The sequence below is a fragment of the Notamacropus eugenii genome, chromosome 1 (genome assembly GCF_028372415.1).
Source record: "Notamacropus eugenii isolate mMacEug1 chromosome 1, mMacEug1.pri_v2, whole genome shotgun sequence".
Lineage (NCBI taxonomy): Eukaryota > Metazoa > Chordata > Mammalia > Diprotodontia > Macropodidae > Notamacropus > Notamacropus eugenii.
Window position 1 is genome coordinate 654,661,083 of NC_092872.1, and position 22,333 is coordinate 654,683,415.

A 22,333-nucleotide genomic window follows, 5' to 3' on the forward strand; every position below is an offset into this window, starting at 1 on the left:
TCCCCTCGATTTCCAGCTGTTGACCACTACAAAGAGAACTGCTATAAATATTTTTGTACATGTGGAACCCTTTTCCATTTTTGTAATTTCACAGTCCTACAAGCAACATTGCTGGGTCAAAGGGTATGCACATTTTTGTAACCCTTTCAGTATAGTTCTAAATTGCTCTCCAGAATAGGTGGATCAGCTCACAGAGCCACCAACAATGAATTAGTGTTCCAACTCTCCTACATCTCCAAAATTTATCATGTTCCTGTTTTGTCATGTTACCCAATCTGATAGGTGTAATGTGATACCTCAGATTTGTTTTGATTTGCATCTCGCTCATCAATAGTGACTTACAGAATTTTTTCGAATGACTTTAGATACCTTTAATTTCTTCCTCTGAAAACTACCTGTCTGTATCCTTTGAACATTTATCAATTGAGAAATGGCTTGTATTCCTGTACATTTGACTCAGTTGTGCATATGTTTTAGAAATGAGGCCTTTATCACAGACACTAGTTTCTTTTTTTAAACATTTGCACGCTTTACTTATAATTTATAATACTCCAACAGAGCAGCCCCATTGCTATGTTTCTAATTCTTAGCATTTAACTCCTACAAAAATAAACCCAAGCTTTTACAGTAACTTAGTCAATGTATAACTAAAACCTTTGTAGCTATTTTAAGGGAGTTTTCATTTACCAAGGTGCTTATTTCAACAGAATGCCTTGTCGACCAGAGAGGGGCACATTCCTATACTAAAGATGTAACCCATTTACTCATGCGACAAATTTATGTTCCCCACACTCCCTCCATTCCACCTTTAAAACAAACAAAAAAACAATGGAATTATTTACAATTTGAAGGAAACATGCCCTTTGCCAACTCAACTTCACTGTAGAGCAGGTTCTTTTTTCCCCCGCCCTCTCCCATTCCTAAGTGGATGATAACAGCATTCACAAGCTTTATGCCAAAATCCAACACATGACTGGTAAGCAGCATGTACCAGAGACAAGTTGGCAGTAACAAGGAGGGCTGGTGAAGAGGCTTTCTAAGGAGGCGGGCCCTGAGTTTTATATCCCCCATCAGTTCCCATAGGGATGATAGTGTAACCCTGGCCTCTTAGCTTTGAATATTCATAGGGCCTCTTGGAAGTCACCTTTAGCTCTTCCTCTTTTGACAACTCATCTCTGGGTTCTGGCTAACACTTACTCCAAGTACTCTGTGGCTTGCTTATACATGATCCTTGTGACAACCCCTATATTTTCTCCAAACCCACCCCCAAACCACCCCAAGTACTCATAAATCCCATTTAGTACTGGGCATCCAGCTTTCCAGACAGCCAAGAGTTACTGAAACATGTTGCTTCTTAGAAGTGGGAGTGACAGACCAGCAGCACCAAAGGGTCAGTTTGGTTACTAAAAATGTAAATAGTTTATTTTTAATGAGATTTGGTTCTACTTTTAAAAAGTCAAAAGCTATTGTCTCAAAAAAAAAAAAAGATTTACTTAAACCCTCACTAAAGAATACAGGAAACCCTCCTGGCAAAATACTAAAAGAAAAGCTTAAAAATCAGGCTATGTTTTTAAGAAAAAAAGGAGGGGGAGAGAAAAGGGGAGAAAGAGACCAAAGCACCTCAAAAGAAGTTACCCATGAACACTTCCAAAACACAAGTGGTTTTTACTCAGACCAAGTCCAAGTTCAGTTGAAGTCCAAACTATAAGCAGTAGTACTGTGGGATTTTCCAAAAAGTAATAAACAAAATGACCCATTTTCTCCCCACATTAAGTGTAACATTTTCAATGTTTTATTATATACACAGCATCACCTTTGTGCCACTTAGCAAATAGTCACACTCAAACTCTCCCAGTACCAGCTCTATGGGAAGTTTGGTGGAACTGGGCTGTTCCAGTGCCTCTTTCACCTAGAAAGCCACCCCTGAAGCTACGGCCCTGAAGAAATCTTCCCGACACTCCAAAGATCTCTGTGTTGAGCTTCCTCTCTTCAGCCCATGTTGTACACCTAGAACTGGACTTTAGTTCAGAAGATATATTGTCAAAGAATGACTTGGATTTATCATAATAACAGTTACATCCTAAGAGGTCCTCCTCTGTAGTGCTGTCATTGTTCTGAGTTACTACTGCCAGATCTCCCTTCTCTTCTTTCTCTGTTTTGTCACCTTTAAAATTCAGTTTCTTCTTAAATTCCTTGTCAAGCTCTTCTGTGTTGAACCGGGCATTAGTACTCTCAATATCAAAGTCACCTTCAAACTTAATAGTGTTTTCCTTAACGTTTGTTAGATGGTTCTGCCCTCTGGAATGGTTCCTTATTTGTCTGTCTCCTGATCTTCTCTTTTGGGGTCTTCTGTTTTCATCATTCACCTGTTCTTGATTTTGCACAGGTACTGCTTGAACTACATCACTTGTTTTGCTGTTTAGTTGAACCTGGCAACCATTGTTTTGCATCCCTATGGGAGTCTTGGTGGGTAGTAGTTTTTTGGCATTCAGGTTATCAACAGAACCAGTCTGGACTGCCTGTTCCACCATGGGACTCTTAAGTACTGGGAAGGATGGAAAACCAGTTCCCTTAGAAGAGAGCTGATGAGGCTCTGAGGACATGTCAAGCTCTGAAACAGGCTGTGGAGATGGAGAAGAGCTAGGGCTTGAAGGAGCGGCTGAGACTGGAGGACTTACCAAATTCTCTAAACCTAAGAAAGCTACATATTTCTGGCTAAGTAATAAGCTGGCAGCAAGCTGGTTGTAGGGTGGCATATCTCTAAGGGGACTGTAAGGCACATGTAGTTGGAAGGATGATGTAGAGGCAGAGCCCAGGGAAGACTGAACAATAGCAGGATCCTGAGGGAGTGTGTGTTGAGCTTTTGGAGGTTCACATACAGTAATATCTTTGATATCACTTCCCCGGAAAATGATGAACTCATAAATTTCCTCTCTTGGAGGAGCAGTCCTATCAGTAGGACAGTCTTCTGTACCAAAGGACCTCCCTTTGGCGAGAGCCATGGTAAAGTTGTCCATGTCGATGGTGTAGAGGATGCCCTCATAGCACATCTGCGTCTTGGAGATAAGGCTGATCTTATTGCCCAGGTACAGGGCCAAGGCCTGGCCCGGTGACTGCTCGGCCTTCCTCACCGCACAACCACTGAAGGCGCTGCAGCTACCTCAACCTCCAGCTGCTGCCTATGGGCCTTGGGCCTCTGGATCACAGACACTAGTTGCAAAAATGCTTTCCCAGTTTTCTGCTTCCCTCCTAATCTTGTTTGCATTGGATTTGCTTGCGCAAAAACTTTTCACTCTCATGAAATCAAATTTATCCATTTTGTGCTTCTTAATGTTCTCTGTCTCTTGTTTGGCCAAAACTGTCTCCACCCTCCAAAAATCTGACAAGCACACTATTACTTGCTCCCCTCATTTGTTTATAGCATCAATCTTTATAACAACATCATGAATCCATTTGGACTTTTTTCTTGTGTATGGCATTAGGCATTGGTTTATGTCCAGGTTCTGCCACACTGTTATCCAGTTTTGCCAGGTATGTTTTTCAAAGAGTGAGTTCTTATCACAGAAACTGGGGTCCTTGGATTTATAAAACAGTAGATTACTATATTCATTTACTACTGTGTCTTGAGCACCTGACCTTTTTCAGTGGTCTGCCCTTCTGTTTCTTAGATAGTAACAAGTGGTTTTGATAATTGCTGCTTTATAGTACAATTTGAGATCTGGTAGAGTTAGGCCTCCTTCACTAGCATTTCTTTTCATTAGTTCCCTTGATATTCTGAATATTTTGTTCTTCCAGATGAGTTTTATACCATTTTTTTTTAGCTCTAGAAAATAATTTTCTGATAGTTTGGTATGGCACTGAATAAGTAAATTAATTTATGTAAAATTGTCATTTTTATTATATTGGCTTTGTCCACTCATGAGCAACTGATGATTTTCCACTTACTTAGATCGGACTTTCTTCATGTGAAAAGTACTTTGTAATTGTGTCCATACAGTCCCTGGGTTTTTTTGGTCAGGTAGACTCCCAAATATGTTGTAGTATCTATTGTAGCTTTAAATGGGATTTCTCGGGAGCCAAGATGGCGAAGTAGAAAGACACACATACACATAGCTCCAAACCAACAACCCACAGAACGGCTACAGGGGAGTAAATCACGGCTAATTCTGAACCCAGAGGCCACGGAATATTGGAGTGAGGGAGATTTCTGTTCCAGAGGGACCTGCAAACCTCTCGCGAGGGGTCCTTCGCGCTGCGGACTGGGTGCCGGGACTGGGAGCTGAGGGTAGCCCTGCAGCGGCCACGGCACCAAGAGGAAAAGATCCGAGCAGGCTTCCGGGATAGGATCTCCAGCGGCCACGCGGGTCCCTCCACCCACAGAGGGACCTGCAAACCTCTGGCAAAAGGTCCGTCGCGCTGCAGACGCGGAGCCCACCCCAGCCCAGACCTGCTGTGGCCACTGCACCAAGAGAAACAGACCCGAGCAGGCTTCAGGGATGGGATCTCCAGCGGCCACACAAGTCCCTCCGCCCACAGGTGACGGGGGTCGGGAAGAGAGTCTCTTTGGCAGGTCGAGAGGGGAGTGGGGTGCCCCCATGATTCGGGCCCCCCCGGGAGGTAGAAGCTGAGAGGCGGCTGCAGATCTGGGCTCCCCAAGTGGGCAGGAGCCTGGATCCATTGTGGAAGGTCTGTACATAAACCCCCTGAGGGAACTGAGCCTGAGAGGCGGCCCTGCCCCGACCTGACCACCTGAACTTAATTCTCACACTGAATAGCAGCCCTGCCCCCGCCAAAAGCCCTAAGGCTGGAAGCAGCATTTAAATCTCAGTCCCCAAACGCTGTCTGGGAGGACCAGGAGGCGAGGTGGGTGTGAGGAGAATATTCAGAGGTCAAGTCACTGGCTGGGAAAATGCCCAGAAAAGGGGAAAGAAATAAGACTATTGAAGGCTACTTTCTTGGAGAACAGACATTTCCTCCCTTCCTTTCTGATGAGGAAGGACAATGCTTACCAACAGGCAAAGACACAGAAATCAAGGCTTCTGTGTCCCAGCCCACCCAATGGGCTCAGGCAATGGAAGAGCTCAAAAAGAATTTTGAAAATCAAGTTAGAGAGGTGGAGGAAAAACTGGGAAGAGAAATGAGAGAGATGAAAGAAAAGCATGAAAAGCAGATCAGCTCCCTGCTAAAGGAGAACCAAAAAAATGTTGAAGAAATTAACACCTTGAAAACTAGCCTAACTCAATTGGCAAAAGAGGTTCAAAAAGCCAATGAGGAGAAGAATGCTTTCAAAAGCAGAATTAGCCAAATGGAAAAGGAGATTCAAAAGCTCACTGAAGAAAATAGTTCTTTCAAAACTAGAATGGCACAGATGGAGGCTAAGGACTTTGTGAGAAAGCATGATATCACAGAACAAAGAGAGAAGAGTGGAAGAATGGAAGATAATGTGAAACATCTCATTGGAAAAACAACTGACCTGGAAAATAGATTCAGGAGAGACAATTTAAAAATTTTGGGACTACCTGAAAGCCATGATCAAAAGAAGAGCCTAGACATCATCTTCCATGAAATTATCAAGGAAAACTGCCCTGAGATTCTAGAACCAGAGGGCAAAATAAATGTTCAAGGAATCCACAGAACACCGCATGAAAGAGTTCCAAAAAGAGAAACTCCTAGGAACATTGTGGCCAAATTCCAGAGTTCCTAGGTCAAGGAGAAAATATTGCAAGCAGCTAGAAAGAAACAATTCAAGTATTGTGGAAATACAATCAGGATAACACAAGATCTAGCAGCCTCTACATTAAGGGATCAAAGGGCATGGAATAGGATATTCCAGAAGTCAAAGGAACTAGTACTAAAACCAAGAATCACATACCCAGCAAAACTGAGTATAATACTTGAGGGGAAAAAATGGTCTTTCAATGAAATAGAGGATTTTCAAGTTTTCTTGATGAAAAGACCAGAGCTGAAAAGAAAATTTGACTTTCAAACACAAGAATGAAGAGAAGCATGAAAAGGTGAATAGCAAAGAGAAGTCATAAGGGACTTACTAAAGTTGAACTGTTTACATTCCTACATGGAAAGACAATATTTGTAACTCTTGAAACTTTTCAGTATCTGGGTAGTGGGTGGGATTATACACACACACACACACACACACACACACACACACACACAGAGAGCACAGAGTGAATTGAATAGGATGGGATCATATCTTAAAAAATGAAATTAAGCTGTGAGAGAGAAATATATTGGGAGGAGAAAGGGAGAAATTGAATGGAGCAAATTATCTCTCATAAAAGAGGCAAGCAAAAGACTCATTAGTGGAGGGATAAAGAGGGGAGGTGAGAGAAAAACATGAGGTCTACTCTCATCACATTCCACTAAAGGAAAGAATAAAATGCACAGTCATTTTGGTAGGAAAATCTATCTCACAATACAGGAAAGTGGGGGACAAGGGGACAAGCAGGGTGGGGGGGATGATAGAAGGGAGGGCATGGGGAGGAGAATGCACTTCGAGGTCGACACTCATGGGGAGGGATAGGATCAAAAGAGAATAGAAGTAATGGGGGACAGGATAGGATGGAGGGAAATATAGTTAGTCCTATACAACACAACTATTATGGAAGTCATTTGCAAAACTACACAGATTTGGCCTATATTGAATTGCTTGCCTTCCAAAGGGAAGGGGTGGAGAGGGAGGGAGGTAAAGAAGTTGGAACTCAAAGTGTTAGGATCAACTGTAATGTTCTTACCACTAGGAAATAAGAAATACAGGTAAAGGGGTATAGAAAGCTATCTGGCCCTACAGGACAAAAGAGACGACAGAGACAAGGGCAGAGAGGGATGATAGAAGAGAGAGCAGATTGGTCACAGGGGCAATTAGAATGCTTGGGTTTGGGGGGGGAGGGGATAAAAGGGGAGAAAATTTGTAACCCAAAATTTTGTGAAAATGAATGTTAAAAGTTAAATTAAAAAATAAATAAATAAATGGGATTTCTCTATCACTTGCTGTTGGACTTTGTTAGTAATATATGGAAATGCGGGTGATCTATATGGGTTTATTTTGTAACCTGCAACTTTGCCAAAGTGTTTTAATATTTCAAGTATCTTTTTACTTGGATCTGTGAGATTCTCTAAGTATATGATCATATCATCTGCAAAGAGTGATAACGTAGTTTCTTCATTTTCTATTCTAATTCCTTCCACTTCTTTTTCTTCTATTATTGCTACAGCTAGTATTTCTCAAAAATACCATATTAAATAACAGTGTTGGTAATGGGAATCAATTTTACACCCCTTATCTTATTGGAAATGCATCTAGCTTATCTTCATTTCTTATAGTGCTTACTGATGGTTTTTGGTATACACTGCTTATTATTTTATGGAAAGTCCCATTTATTCCTATGATCTCCAGTGTTTTCAAAATGAATGGTTGTTGTATTTTGTCAAAACTTTTTTGGCATCAATTCAGATAATCTTGTGGTTTCTATTGGTTTCATTGTTTATATGAATAGTAATGCTAATAGTTTTCCTGATATTGAACCAGCCATGTAATTCTGGTGTAAATCCTTCTAGATCATAATATATTATTCTCATGCTAATTTGGTATATTCTTTTTTCTAATATCTTACTTAAATATTTGTGTATTTACTCTTCAGAGAAATTGGTCTACTATTTTCTTTCTGTGTTTTTCATTGTCTTGGTTTAGGTATCAGAACCGTATTTTTATTAAAAAAAAGAATTTAGTAGGACTCCTTCTTCCCTAATTTTCCCAAATAGTCTATGTACTATTGGAAATAACTGTTCTTCAGGGGTTTGATAGGATTCATTTTTAAATACATCTGGTCCTAGACATTTTTTTCCTAGGGAGGTCATTGATGACTTGTTCAATTTCTTTTTCTGTTAAGGGGTTATTTAAGCATGCAGCTTCTACTTCTGTTATTCTCAGCAACTTATTTTTCTTAAAATAATCGTCTGTCTCATTTTGATTGTCGAATTTATGGGCAACTTATTTGGGGAAAGTAATTTCTCATTATTGTTTTAATTTCCTCCTCATTGTTGGTGAGTTCATCCTTTTCATTTTTGATATTAATAATTTTGTTTTCTTTCTCTTTTAAATCAAATTTAGCCAAGGATTACCAGTTGTTGTTTTTTTCCCATAAAACCAACTCTTATTATTTATTCAATAGTTTTCTTAATTTCAATTTTCTTAACCTCTCCTTTGGTTTTCAGTATTTCTAATTTGATATGTACTTGGGGAATTTGCAGTTTGTTCTTTTCTAGATTTTTCAGCTGCATGATTGTTGATTCATTGAGCTCTATTTTATTCATGTACACATTCAAAGATATAAACCTTCCTCTAAGAACTCCTTTTGCAGTATCCCACAAAATTTGGTAGTTGATCTCATTATTGTCATTCTCTTGAATGAAGTTGTTGATAGTTTCTATGATTTTTTGAATAACCCACTCATTCTCTATCATTAGATTATTTAGTTTCCAATTAATTTTTGGTTAATCTTCCACTGATTTTTGTTACATATCATTTTTAGTGCATTGTGATCTGAGAACGATGCATTGACTCTCTTTGCTTTTCTGTATTGTATTGTGAAGTTTTTATGCCATAATACATGATCAATTTTTGTATATGTGCCATGTACCACTGAGAAAAATATATATTCCTTTCTCTTTGCATTCAGTTTTCTCCGCAGATCTATCATGTCTACCTTATCTGGAGTTTTATTCACATCCTTCATTTTTGTTTATTTTGAGGTTATATTTATCAAGTTCATGTAAATCAAGGGAATGCCTATCAATTGGGGAATGGCTGAATAAAGTGTGGTACATGAATGTAATGGAATACTATTGCGCTATAAGAAATGAGGAACAAGAAGACTTCAGAGAGGCCTGGAAAGACTTATATGATCTCATCATGAGAGAAAGGAACAGAACCAGGAGAACTTTGTGCACAGCAACGACCACAGTGTGGAGAGTTTTTTCTGGTAGACTTGGATCTTCACAGCAATGCAAGGACAAACGAAAAAAAAAATTCCCGATGATTTTCTAAGGCAAAATGCCTTCCACATCCAGAGAAAGAACTATGGAATTCAATCACAGAATGTAGCAGATCTTTGTGTGTATTTAATGTCTTGGTTTGTTTTATGATTTCTCCCATTTATTTTAGTTCCTCTACACAGCATGACTATAGTGAAAATGTATTAAGTAGGAATGTATGTGTAGAACTTATATAGAATTGTATTCCTTCTCGGGGAGAGAGGGGGTGGTGGGGAGCAAGTGGGGGGAAAAAATCAAAGTTTTATAGTAGTGATTGTAGAACACTAAAAATAAATAAAATTAGTATAAAAAAGATTTATCAAATTCAAAGAGGGGGAGATTGATGCCTCCCACTAGTATAATTTTATTGCATATTTCTTTCTGTAACTCCCTTAACTTCTCCTCGAAGTATTGAGATGCTATAACACTGGGAGTATAAATGTTTTGTAAAGGTATTGATTTGTTGTCTATGGTACCTTTTAGCAGTATATAATTTCCTTCCCTATACCTTTTGATTAGATAAATTTCTACTTGATATTTTTCTGAGATTAGGATTGCTACTGCTGCATTTTTTTACATCAGCTAAAGCACAAGATATTCTGTTCCAGTCTTTTACATTTATCTTGCATGTATCTCCCCCCCCCCCCCATTTCAAATGTGTTTCTTGTGAACAACATATAGTTGTATTATCGTTTTTAAGCCATTCTACTATTCACCTCCATTTTATAGGCGAGGTCATCCCAATCACATTCACAGTAATGGCTACTATCTGTGTCTTTCCCTCCATCCTCTTCCCCCCACCCCTTGTTTATGTTTTTAGTTCTCCCTTCTCTCTTTCCCTCCACAATAACTATGTAATTTTTGACTACTGCTTCCTGTACTCTTCTTTCTCTTCTTTCAGCCCTGTTCCCTTTTATACTTCTTTTCCTTTACTACTTCTTCCCTCCCTTTTAACCTCTCCCTTTTCCCCCCTTCCCCTCCTATTGCCTAGAAAGCTACTTAGATTTTTATACTAAACTGAGTTTATTGTTAACCTTGAACCAAATCAGGTGAAAGTATATCTCAAACAATCCTTATCTCCTTCCTCTCTTTACCTCTACCTTAATATATTTGTGCCTCTTCATATGATGTAATTTACCTTTTCCTGCCTCCTCCTTTTCACATGTCCTGTTGCAATGTGTTTACACCCATAAATCACATTTTTACCATCACATCATTTACTTTATACCCAATCCCTCTATGCAGGTATATGCATATATACCCTTTGGTATATCAGAATAAATACACAATTTTCAAGTTTAACAAGTATCTTCTTCCTTTATAAGGATTTATCCAGTTTGCCCATATTAAATAACAATTTTCCCCTATTCATCTTTTTATGCCTCCCTTGAGATCTGTGTTTAAGATCAAATTTTCTATTTAGTTCTGGCCTTTTCATCAAGAAATTCTCAAAATCCCTCATTTCATTGATTGTCTATCTCATTGCCTGAAATATTATGCTCAGCTTTTCTGAGTAATTGATCCTTGGTTATTGTTTCAGCTTCTTTGCCTTATGGAATATCATGTTTCAATCCCTTCAGTCTTTTAATGTAGAAACTGCAAGGTCCTATGTGATCCTGCCTATATCTCCTCAATACTTAAATTGTTTCTTTCTGGTTGTCTGCAGCATTTTCTCCTTCACGTAATATTTCTGGTATTTGGCAATAATATTCCTTTGGGTTTTTAATTTGGGATCCCTGTCAGGAGGTGAATGGTGGATTCTTTCAATGACTATTTTGCCTTCTGGATCCAAGACTTCTCTGCTGTTTTCCTTGACAATTTCTCAAAAGATAATTTCCAGGCTCTTTTTTTCCTACTCATGGTTTTCTGGTAGATCAGTACTTCTTAGATATTTTCTCTTGGATCTGTTTTTGAAGTCAGTTGTTTTTCCAGTAAGATATGTTACATCATCTATCTTTTCATTCTTTACATTCTGTTTCACTGATTCTTGATGTCTCATAGAATCATTGACTTCTACTTTCTCAATTCTAATTTTTATCAAATTATTTCCTTCAATTAACTTTTGTATCTCCTCTTCCATCTGTACACTTCTTCCTTTTAAGGAGTTATTTTCTCGAGTTCGTTTTTGTACTTCCTCTTATTTCCTTTTCCATTAGTTCAATTTTCCTCTTAAATTCTTCCTTGATTGTTTTTTCCATATTTTTAAAATCATTGGACAATTTTTCTTCTACTTCCCTAATTTGACTTTTACAATCCTTCTTGAACTCTCGCAAGAATGCTCATTTGGCTTGAGACCAGTAAACATTCCTTTCTGTAGTTTCAGATGGGAGTACAATCTCAGTGTTATGCTCTTTGGTATTTGTCTTTTGGTCCTTGTCTCCACAGAAAAACTCTATGGTTATGTCTTTCCTGCTTTGCTTTTTATTCATGATGATCATCCTTTTCCTGACTTTTTGAAGTGAATCTCCACTTCTGTGGCACAGGGGACTCTGTCCCACCATTCTTGTGTTTAGATCTTGAGGCTTTGTGTATGGTGGCCTCCTGTTCTGAGCTCATATGCCCTAGATTCCACAGTGCTGCCTCAGCTGCCTCAGACTGCTCGTGGCTTCCTGCTTGACCCTGCCACAGCAGGGAGTGCACTCGTACAGCTTGTGTTTTGTGTGCTCCTCCAGCCCCATGCAACAGATCCTTCCTGTAGACTATCCTGTCTGTCCTGGGTTGGAAATCTGCACACTCTGTCTCCTATTGGATCCTGCCACTCCAAAATCCATTCAGATACTCTTTTTAGAGGTATCTGAAGGAGTTAATCTTGGAACTTAATTGAGTAGTTGCTCTCACTCAGCTATCTTAGCTCCATCCCCATAGGCATGTTTTGCTATAGTAAATGAAAGTTGGAGTAAGGTATAAAAGAAGTAGTATTTTCATTCTCTTTGATATACCTCTAAGCATCACATAATCATTGGAAGCTATTTTCTATTGATCAGAATCAAAAGAAGGAGAATGAAGAGGAGGAGGAGAAAGAGTTTTATAGTCAACAGATTTGTGAAGATTGAGGCAATATACTCTAATTCAAGGTCTATGCTAGGTGCTAGGTTGCATCCAGAGCTACTTGGGTTTGCGGGTGACCTCAATGCTAAGATTAAAATGTCTCTAGCAAGTGTTTAATAAATGCTATTATATTTATATTTCTAAAGTCCGAGTGTGGCCATATTACTCCCTTGCTCAAGAAACTTTACTGACTTCATGTTACCTAGAGGATAAAATACAAATTCCTCTGGTATTTTAAACCTTTTGCAATCTGGTTCCACCTATCTTTCCAGGTTGATTACATATTATTCCTAGTCATAAATGTTTTGACTAGGCCAAAACGACCAATGAGCTGTTTCTTGCCTGTACACTGAAGAAAGAACTGATATATAGAAGTATCTATATAATGGTTCCTCATATGTTTACATATTTATATCTAATAGCCCTCAAATCTAGGGTAGAGGGAGAGGGAAGAAAACAACTTATATTTTATTATATTTTTGAAAGTTATCTCAAAAGATATGTAATAGATTTACAGTTTTATGTTTTAAAAATAAAATATAGTAAGGAAATTACAATATCTCCTCTACTCCCCTTCAGAAGCTGTCTGGTAAGCCCTTGGCAACTTTAACTTTTTGAGTACGAATTGCTCCAAATAGAAATATTTCTTTCCATTTTTCCTCCTTTCCTTCCCATAAAACATATCATGTGTGCATGTGTATGGGCATATGTGTAATTTCTACATATATATACACACATACATGTATTATATATGCATTATTAGATTGATAGGGAGATACAGATATACACACGTGTGTGTGTGTGTGTGTGTGTGTGTGTGTGTGTGTGTGTACCCATATCTCTTGGTAAGAGTGGTAAAATGTCTGTTAGTTATACACATAGTTTTGGAAAACTGTCAAAATAGAGTAGTTAGAAATTACAGATCTGAAAATGGCCACATGATATGCTTTGAGTACCGCATATCAAATAAGACAATACTATTATTATTATGACTATTACAAGTCATTTTTGACCCAGTGCTGAGCTATAATAATACCATTTATTGCTTACCCCATTACTGTCTCACTGGAAGAAGAAGCATCAATGAAGGCAGCACTTGTTGCTGTTGATATTGGTCAGTCTTCAAGTTTCCCTGACATTAGCTTCATATCCCCATGCTAACTTCATACCAGATCTCTGTGTGATCCATGCAGATATCTCCAGGGCAATGAGAAGAGATAGTTACCTGTTTCATCTTGGCAAGCCACGAGAATGCATGAATTCAACGTGTATCTGTGTGCATACACATAAATAAATATGAGATGAGATTTATCAAATGAAGAATATATATATATATGTGTACATATATACATATATATATGTATACATATATACATATATATCACAGCATGAATATATATATCACAGCATGAATAAAAATATCACAGCATATATCACAGAATTATCCTCAAAAGAAGTTGCCCAGACATAGCTATCAAGAAACATCCTTTCAACATAAGATTATGATGTATGTTGCATGAGATAAATTTCAACAGAATTTCTTTTGAACTGAAGCAAGAGTAAATAGTACATTGGGTCCTTATTTCTGGAAGAGAAGAAGGGGCAAAATAATAAGTAAAGAATGCTGAGTCTTGAACAGTAGGAAATTATGCAAAAAAAGTTTAAAATATAGGTTATCCTATAGTAATTATGATATTTATTTTAATACAAGTATTGTATTTTTCTTAGCTAGGGAGGAAAGCAGAGTGAAAAATGTAGATCGCTTTCAGGGCTAGTAGAGAAGTATCAATTTCGTTAGTGTGAATAGTACTTGTCATCATTTGGTTATCTCCATTTAATATCTGTATGATTGCCATGTACCTATATCATGAAATTCTGCCTTTCCACTTCATTCACTATTTACCACGTATTACCTTTCTTTTTTCTTCCATTCCTTCTTCCCAAACATAAGAAAAGTCACATCCTTTCTATCAGTTTCCTCACAGCCTTCTGAATTTCCTCATAACACTTTTTGAGGGTTTTGTATGTAACATGATGCTAGGATCTATCACAGGAGAACTGCCATGTTTGTTTCTTGGCTTGTTTTATGGTACAAAACCCATTTTACCCTTAGGGACATTCAATCACTTAGAACATATGGAATCAATACTAACACTTTCTCAGGCATTATCTGATTATTTAATTGACAAGGCTTGCCATATCGACAGTAATTGCAAGTCCATGGTGACAGTTGACTGGGATGCTAGTACATGTTCAACAATTACTTTATCCACTAGTACCTAAGATTATTGAATTATACTTACTCTTCTGTGTCTTTTTAATGTATCTCTACTTCATTCCAGTGCTAAGTTTCTCATGAAGTCATTTTCTACACATTTAAAGTGAACTCAATCACAGATTGTCTTACCAAATAGTACACTATCTACATATTATCTTACTAACTGAAGAAACTTCATTTTAATTGACCAGACCACCAGGCTCAGATAAAATAAATACAATAAAATAAAATCTTACAACTTCAGAGATGGTGAATATTACAGAATGGTACCAGACTTTGACTACATCACATTAATGTTGGCATTGGTAGCTATAATACCCAATTCTCAAAAGCAAGATAGAGTGAGATGGTATAATAACCTTGCTAATTTTTCAATTAAAATATCTGAATATACCTTAATTAGAATTTCAGTCACTCAAAAAGGGGGAAGGTATTTGTCACACTATTGAAATTATTCTAATAACATTTTCAACATAATAGGAACATTACCACTATGTCAATATTGTAAAAATCAATCAAGTGATAGTCATTCATCATTAGTGTGAAATCAGAGCAATGCAGTTAAAATTTTGAAAAAGGAGATACCATTGTATCCCTCTAAAAGGTTTTTTTTTTTTTAATTCAATATGTGAAGTCACCATAATATGAAGATGAGGATCACTTCTTATAAGCTTGAGGACAAATTCTGGAAAGTTTTGCCAAGCTTCAAAAGTTTTTCAAACTGTATCTCTACCGATGGACTAAAGTTCTAAACTCCAAAGATTCCCCTAGCTAAGTACAAAGAAACTCATCACCAGGTTAGATATCAAGCATTTAATTAGCCATAAAACCCACCTAATATCTTCTAATAAGTTAAGTGAGAATTACAATATGAATTGGTGGATGAAGTAGACATATTCATCAATTTCCAACTTACAAGGGAAAGAATCATAAAATTTCAAGGAAGCATTGAACGTAGTCAGTCAAGTAGTCACTTCTTAAAGAGTAGACTATAATAAGAAGAAATCCATCATCTCCTAAAGAAATGCATTCAAGGCTCAGATTCAATCCAGCTCAGACTCTGTCTAGCTGAGATTCTATCTGGCCCACTTGTAAATACAAGTGTCACAAATGCTTAGGCTCCTTAAGAGGCAACCCAATTTGGCAAATCTTTAATAAACTTTCTTTTCTTTAGCTTTAAGAAGGCTTGAGTTGAATTCATTCAAGCATGACCCAGACTATCAGTATTTTGGGGTACCCATCACCCCTCAACCTCATCATTTTTGGTTCCCTGACCAGGAAAGCTGCTAATCTCAAGTTCTTCTGCTGAAGCTGGAAGGTATGTAAGCCTACCCCTCTCCCTATCCCCTACTTGCTCTCCAAGGACCTTGGAAGTGGACTTTTGGACCTGGCTTCAGGTCCCAGTATCAGGCTAAGTCTTTGAATTTTATGGGCTCTAGAGAGTTAGAGACTCAAGTTGTTGGTTCATTGGTTAGGCAGTGGGCCTGGGAATAAAGTGGGTGCCAATTCCCTGAATTTTATGGCTGCAAGGAAATCGGGGATAACCCGGTTACTTTTTTAGTGTGTGCCTAAGTCTCTGAACTTTCTGGGTGCTAGAGAGTTAGAGACTCAGGTTGTTGGTCCAGTGGCTGTGTTTGAGGCCATGGACCTGGGCATACCCTCCAAAGTGCAATTCTCTGAACTTTCTGGGATCTAGAAGGTTAGAGAAATGTCAGTTAAGTGGGTGCCCAATTCTTTGGATTTCCTGGACACAGGGAAATCAGGGAAAGCTTGGTTATTTTTTATTTTCTCCTGTTTTTTTCTCAAGGCTTACTTCTACGTCCTCCTTTAAGGGGGGGGGGGGGATGGACTTCCAGCCCCACACCAAGAAATGGGTCAAAATTCATCAGTTCCAAAGAATTCACCTTTGGTCTGTCTTTTGCAAAACTGGGAAAATATTAGCTTCTCTAAACAACTTAAAAAGAAAAAGTTGCTATTCTTTTGCAACACACTTTGGCCTCAGTATCACCTGAAGGACAACAAAGTGTGGCCCATGTTTGGGACTTTACAATGTAATACCCTTTTATAGTTACAATTATATTGTCTCCAAAAGGAAAAATGGATAGAAATACCTTACATAAGGGCCTTTGTCAAACTCTCTCAGGACTCCATTCTCAGAAAAGATTGTAAGATGCTTGTAGCTAGAGCCATCCCACAAAAGGGAAATGGAGATGAATTGGATGTTTTGGATGACCCCCTGTTTATGGCTCCTAGGGTCTCGACCTCACCTCCTTCTCTACCTCCTTTACCGCCATCCCAAACCCCTCCCCCTCCCCAATCCTTCCTGAATCCTTCTCCAGCTCCACAACCTCCTACTGCTCCCCTACGTCTCCTGAGTCCTTCCACCTATCCCTCAGCCATCTCTACCCCAACCTTTCCTTAACCCCAACCCCCCCCAAATCCTGCCTCATTTGCCTATCTTGTATCTCTCCTGTACCTCTTCCCCCCCCACAGTAACCCTCTCTCAGTTCCCAGCCACTGGGCTTGCTGTGGTGCCTCACTCTGCAGCCTCTCTTTCTGGGGCAACACCCACTCAGGTCTCAGGCCCCACCGCCATGGCAGTCTCTACAGTGTCACTGTCCATAACTGACCCCTCCATGGGGACTTTACCTCAGGCCCCAACTACAGGCTTTGCTGGGGTGCCTCCCTCTGTAGCCCCTCTTTCTGGGGCAACATTCACTCAGGCCTTAGGCCTTGCTTCCATGGCACTCTCTGGGGCATCTCCTCCTTTGATCCCTACTATTCCTCAGGCACCAGCAGATCTTTCCCCTTGCCAGCCAGATCCCCTGGCCCTGCAGCCTAATTCAGTTCAGCAGACATTCCCCAACCCCTCCCTCACAAGAAGTGGGACTCCTATCTTCCTGCACAATCCCCTGTCCCCACTGGGCCATCAGGGCTGTTTCCCTTGAGAGAAGTGCTTACCCCACCCAGTGGGACAACCAGGGTGCATGTTCTGCTCTCTCTTTCATATCTCACCCAGATTAAAGAGAAACTGGGGAGATACTTGGAAGACCCCACTAGGTTTACTGAGGGTTTTAAGGACATATCCCTACAATTTGAACTTTCTTGGAAGGATCTGCATATTCTTTTCTCTGTCTGTTGTACCGTTGCGGAGAAGGGGAGAATTTGGGAACATGCCCAAAAGTTTGGAGATCATATAGCTAGCAATAATCCCATAAAATACCCCCCAGGAGTAGCTGCTGTTCCCACGAGTGACCCTAGATGGGACTATCAAAAGAGTGAAGACAGGCAAAAGAGAGACCTCATGGTACTTTGGCTGTTAGAAGGCCTAAAAACTGCATTTCAAAAACAAGTAAATTTTCAAAAAATTAGGGAAATTACTTGGGGAGAAAAGAAAAACCCTGGTCTTTTTCAAGACTGGATAGTAGAAGCTATTAAAAAGCATACAAATTTGGATCCTGACTGCATAGAAGGGGCAGCAATTCTTAGTATGTATTTTATTAATCAGTCTGCCCCAAATATTTGGAGGAAACTTGAGAAATTGGCAATTGGACCCCAAACACCTCAGCCCCAGTTACCGGAGAAGGCATTTGGAGTCTTTAACAACAGAGGTCTAGTTGCAGTAGAGGAAAGGGAATGAAGGAGAAGGGCCAAGGCCAAGGAGCATGCTCAATTCTTGGCTGCTGCCTTGGCCTGGAAAAGACCCAGGGAGAACCCCTCCAGGGCACCCCCTTGGAGGAAGGCCAGCTACTTAGGCAGTGGGGAAACCTGCTTTTGTTGCCACAAGGAGGATCACTGGTCCAAGGAATGGCCCTCCAGGGCACCCCCCATAGGGAGCCCCAGGAACCAATGCCTGTGGAACCGTGCCCATGTGACATTGGGGGGACATTGGAGGAAAGATTGTACTTCAGATTCGAAAAGTGGTTGAGCTGTCTGCCCCCCCAGTACCTTGTCCCCCAGTCTTCTCAAACTTAGAACGTTGGGAAAGCCTGGGTGCTGGCAGTGCTCCCACTTTCTCCATCTCTCTCACTAAGCCCTGGGCAAAAACGAAGGCTGAAGGATGCAAGCCATCACCTTCCAGATGACAGCCCAGGCTATATACCAACCTCCCTCTGAACCCTAGGTCTTCAGCCCACTGGACCTGGCACCACCCAGATTCTGAAGTCTGACCCCTTGAACAGGACCCATCAAGGCAGGGACAGCTCTACACCCCTTGCCAGCAGGAAGAAGTTTCAGAAACTGAGACCTTCATCCTTTACCCCAAAAGAATTTGGGTTCAATCTGTTTGAGGGGGGAATGATGGGGTTCAGACTCTGGGAGCCTCCTTGAGCTCCCCTTGAATCTTTCCACTTAATCAGGACTTTCTTACTCAAATCTAATCTTCCCATTTGTTCTGTCAGTCTCAGGAAGCCCACAGGCTTTTCATTATCATCTCAGGTCTCTGTTGTACCCCCCCACCCTTGATCCCATCAAAACTCCATTTCCCCAGGCTTCCAACCACTCCCATCAAGATCTGTATCCATCCACATACTGCCCCTATCAAGATCTCTGGATTGCCCCACCTGCTTCCCACCTAGGAACTTCCTTGTCTGCCCCCTAGTCTGTCTGGTGATAGCCTCCAGCTGTTTCCAGCCTTTGACCCTCCTTGGACTTTTCCCCAAGACCCTTCCTAAACCCCTCCTCCCATCACCCTGGACTATCAGACCACCACCCCACATCCCTCCTATACTCTTTTCTGTATTTAAGTTCCATCTTGCCTCCATGAAGGCACTCAGATTCAATCCAGCTCAGACTCTGTCTAGCTGAGATTCTATTTGACCCGCTTGTGAATACAAGTGTCACAAATGCTTAGGCTCCTTAAGAGGCAACCCAATTTGGTGAATCTTTAAACAACTTTGTTTTTTTTGGCTTTAAGAAAAAAAAGAAGAAGAAGAAGTGCATTTGGGATTTTCTGGTTCCAGAAACCAAGATGGAGGAGAGATCAGTAACTGTTACCTCCCTCCCCTTGTTTACCTTAATGAACCAAGAGAATAACACCCCAGAAAAATCCCTGGAACAGTGAGAGCAGCAGAACGGGTAAATAGACTCTCAGCCCATGAGGGTAGAAAGATCACTAAAGAGGGTTCCTCTTGCTGTGGCCAAAGTTAACCAGTGTAGGATTAGAGCTGCCTCAGACAGCCCTACCTCAGCAAAGTGGGAGAAGATCCTGAGACCCAGGGTATGAAGTCAGAAACTACCAGGACCAGGACCCCAGGCATGCCTCAGGACCCCAGGGGAATTGGGAAGACAGCTGAGATTGCCTATGCTCTAGCTCAGCACAGAAGACCTTCAGTGTCCAGACCACCTCTTCCCCACACTTAATGAGCTAGTTTCAGGGTAATTATAGGGAAAGCCAAAAAGACCTTACCTTGCCTCTGCATTCAAACACCAGCCTGCTCAGAAACAGGTAAGCTCCAACATTTTAGTTTGTAGCTGAAAGAACTAGAGGCACAACAAATAAACCCTCAAGTTTTAGGCACAAGAACTGTGGGATAGAGCTCCTTGAGCCACAGATAGAGAAATCTACTTTAAAGGCCAAGCAAAGGGTTATTTTCATGAGTTAGAAGCAAAGTAGAAAAGAAAAGACCATAGAATCTGTCTATGTAGGCAAGGACTAAATCACAAATACCAAAGAGGTCAGCACTGAGACTCCTCCCATCTCAAATTTCAGAAGGGAATATGAACTATTCTGAAGTACAAAGAGCCTTCTTGAAAGAGCTCTGGAAGGGGTTTAAAACCAAAATTGGATAAATAGAAGAAAAAACTGGCCAATGATTTATAAAATATGAAAAAAAGAATTCACTGAAGAGAACAGCTCCTTAAAAAGGAAGTTTGGACAAATGGAAAAGGTAGCACAAAACCTAACTGGTGAAATAGCTAATTAAAAGGAACAATTGAACAGATGGAAAAGGAGATGCAGAAGTTAGCTGAAGAAAACAATTTGATAAAAAATATCATCTGGCAAGTAGAAGCTAACAAATCTATGAGATATCAAGAAGCAGTCAAACAGAATCCAAAGAATCAAAAAATAGGAGAAAATGTAAACTTTCTAACTGGAAAAACAACTGACCTGGAAAATAGATACAGGAGAGAAAATCTAAGGATTATTGGTCTACCAGAAAATCATGATGAAAAAAGAGCCTGGACAACATCATCCACAAAATCATTAAGGAAAATTGCCAGAAATCCCAGACCCAGAGAGAAACAAAGTCATCAAAAGAATTCTCCTGAAAGAGAGCACAAACTGAAAACACCAAGGAATATCGCTGCCAAATTCCAGATCTATCAAGTGAAGGGGAAAATACTGCAGGCAGCCAGAAAGAAACCATTCAAATATCGAGGAGATATAGTCAGGATCACACAGGACTTTGCAACTTCTAAAAGATCAAAGGGATTAATATATAACATTCTGTAAGGGAAAGGAGCCAGGACTACAACCAAGGATTAATTACCCAGCAAAGTCGAGGATAATATTTCAGGCAAGGAGATGGACATTCAATGAAATGAGGGATTTCCAGATCTTCCAGATGAAAGGGCCAGAAATCAACAGAAAATTTGTACTTCAAACGCAGGTCTGAGAAGAGGCATAAAAAGTTAAATGGGGGAAAATAATAACTTGTTACACAATATGGGCAAACTATTTACATCCCTAGAAAGGAAGATGACACTTGTTAATCTTGAGAATTGTATATTTTTAATGGATTGTAAAAGTGATATACATAGATAGAAGGAGTAGGTATAAATTAAATGTTGTAATGATAGCATATGTGATTTAAGGGTGCAATGGGATTGCAACAGGAGATGAGAAAAGGAGGAGGCAGAAAAAAATAAATTCCATCACAGGAAGAGGCACAAAAATATATTGCAGTAGAGGGAAAGAAGGGAGGGACATGAGCATTGTGTGAGAGATACTCTCACTAGATTGGATTCAAGGAAGGGACAACAAACTCAGTTAAGTATAGAAATGTAATTAGCTCTATATGCAGTAGGAGGCAATGGGAGAAAGAAAAGAAGAGGGAGGCTAAAAGGGAGGGAAAAAGTAATAAGGCAAAAGAGGCTTAAAAGGAGGGGGTCCTGAAAGAAGGGAGGGAAGACTGAGGGAGGTAGTGGTCAAAAATTAAAAATCTATTGTGGAAGGGAAGGGAGAAGGCAGAACTAAAAGCATAAACAAGGGGAAAGGAGATGGAGGGAAAGACACAGATAATAATCATAACTGTGAATGAGAATGGGATGACCTCTCCCATAAAGCAGAGAGGGATAGCAGAATAGACTAAAAACCATAATCCAACAATATGTTTTTTACAAGAAACACATCTGAAACTGGGGCATACACACCGGGTAAAGGTAAAAGGATGGAGGAGAATACGTTGTGCTTCAGCTGATGTAAAACAAAGCAGGGGTAGCAATCCTAATCTCAGACAAAGCAAAAGCACAAATAGATCTAACCAAAAGAGTTAAGGAAGGAAACTATATCCTGCTAAAATGCATCATAGACAACGAATCAATTCTGTTACTAAGCATGCACGCTTCAAGTGGGTATACCATCCAAATTCTTAGAGGAGAAGTTAAGGGAATTAGAGGAAGACAGACAACAAAACTATACTAACAGGGGACTTCAATCTCCTGCTCTTTGAACTTGATAAAGCTAATCTCAAAATAACTAAGAAAGAAGTTAAGGAGGTGAATAGAACTCTGGCTAAGGTAGATATCATAGGTCTTTGGAGAAAATTGAATGGAGAAAGAAAGATATATACCTTTAGCTCAGTGGTATATGGAACATATACAAAAGTTGACCATGTACTGGGCTCTAAAAACCACACAATCCAGTGATGAAAGGCGGAGATAGTCAAGGTATCCTTCTCAGATAATAATGCAATAAAACTTATAAGTAATCAAATGCCATGGAAATATAAACCA

The 22,333-nt window shown here is 39.7% G+C and overlaps 1 pseudogene; it reads right to left on the minus strand.

Moving 5' to 3' along the window:
* Nucleotides 1-1,640: 1,640 nt before the first annotated feature.
* Nucleotides 1,641-16,671, minus strand: LOC140519481 (protein LSM14 homolog B pseudogene; annotated as a pseudogene).
* Nucleotides 16,672-22,333: the final 5,662 nt, after the last annotated feature.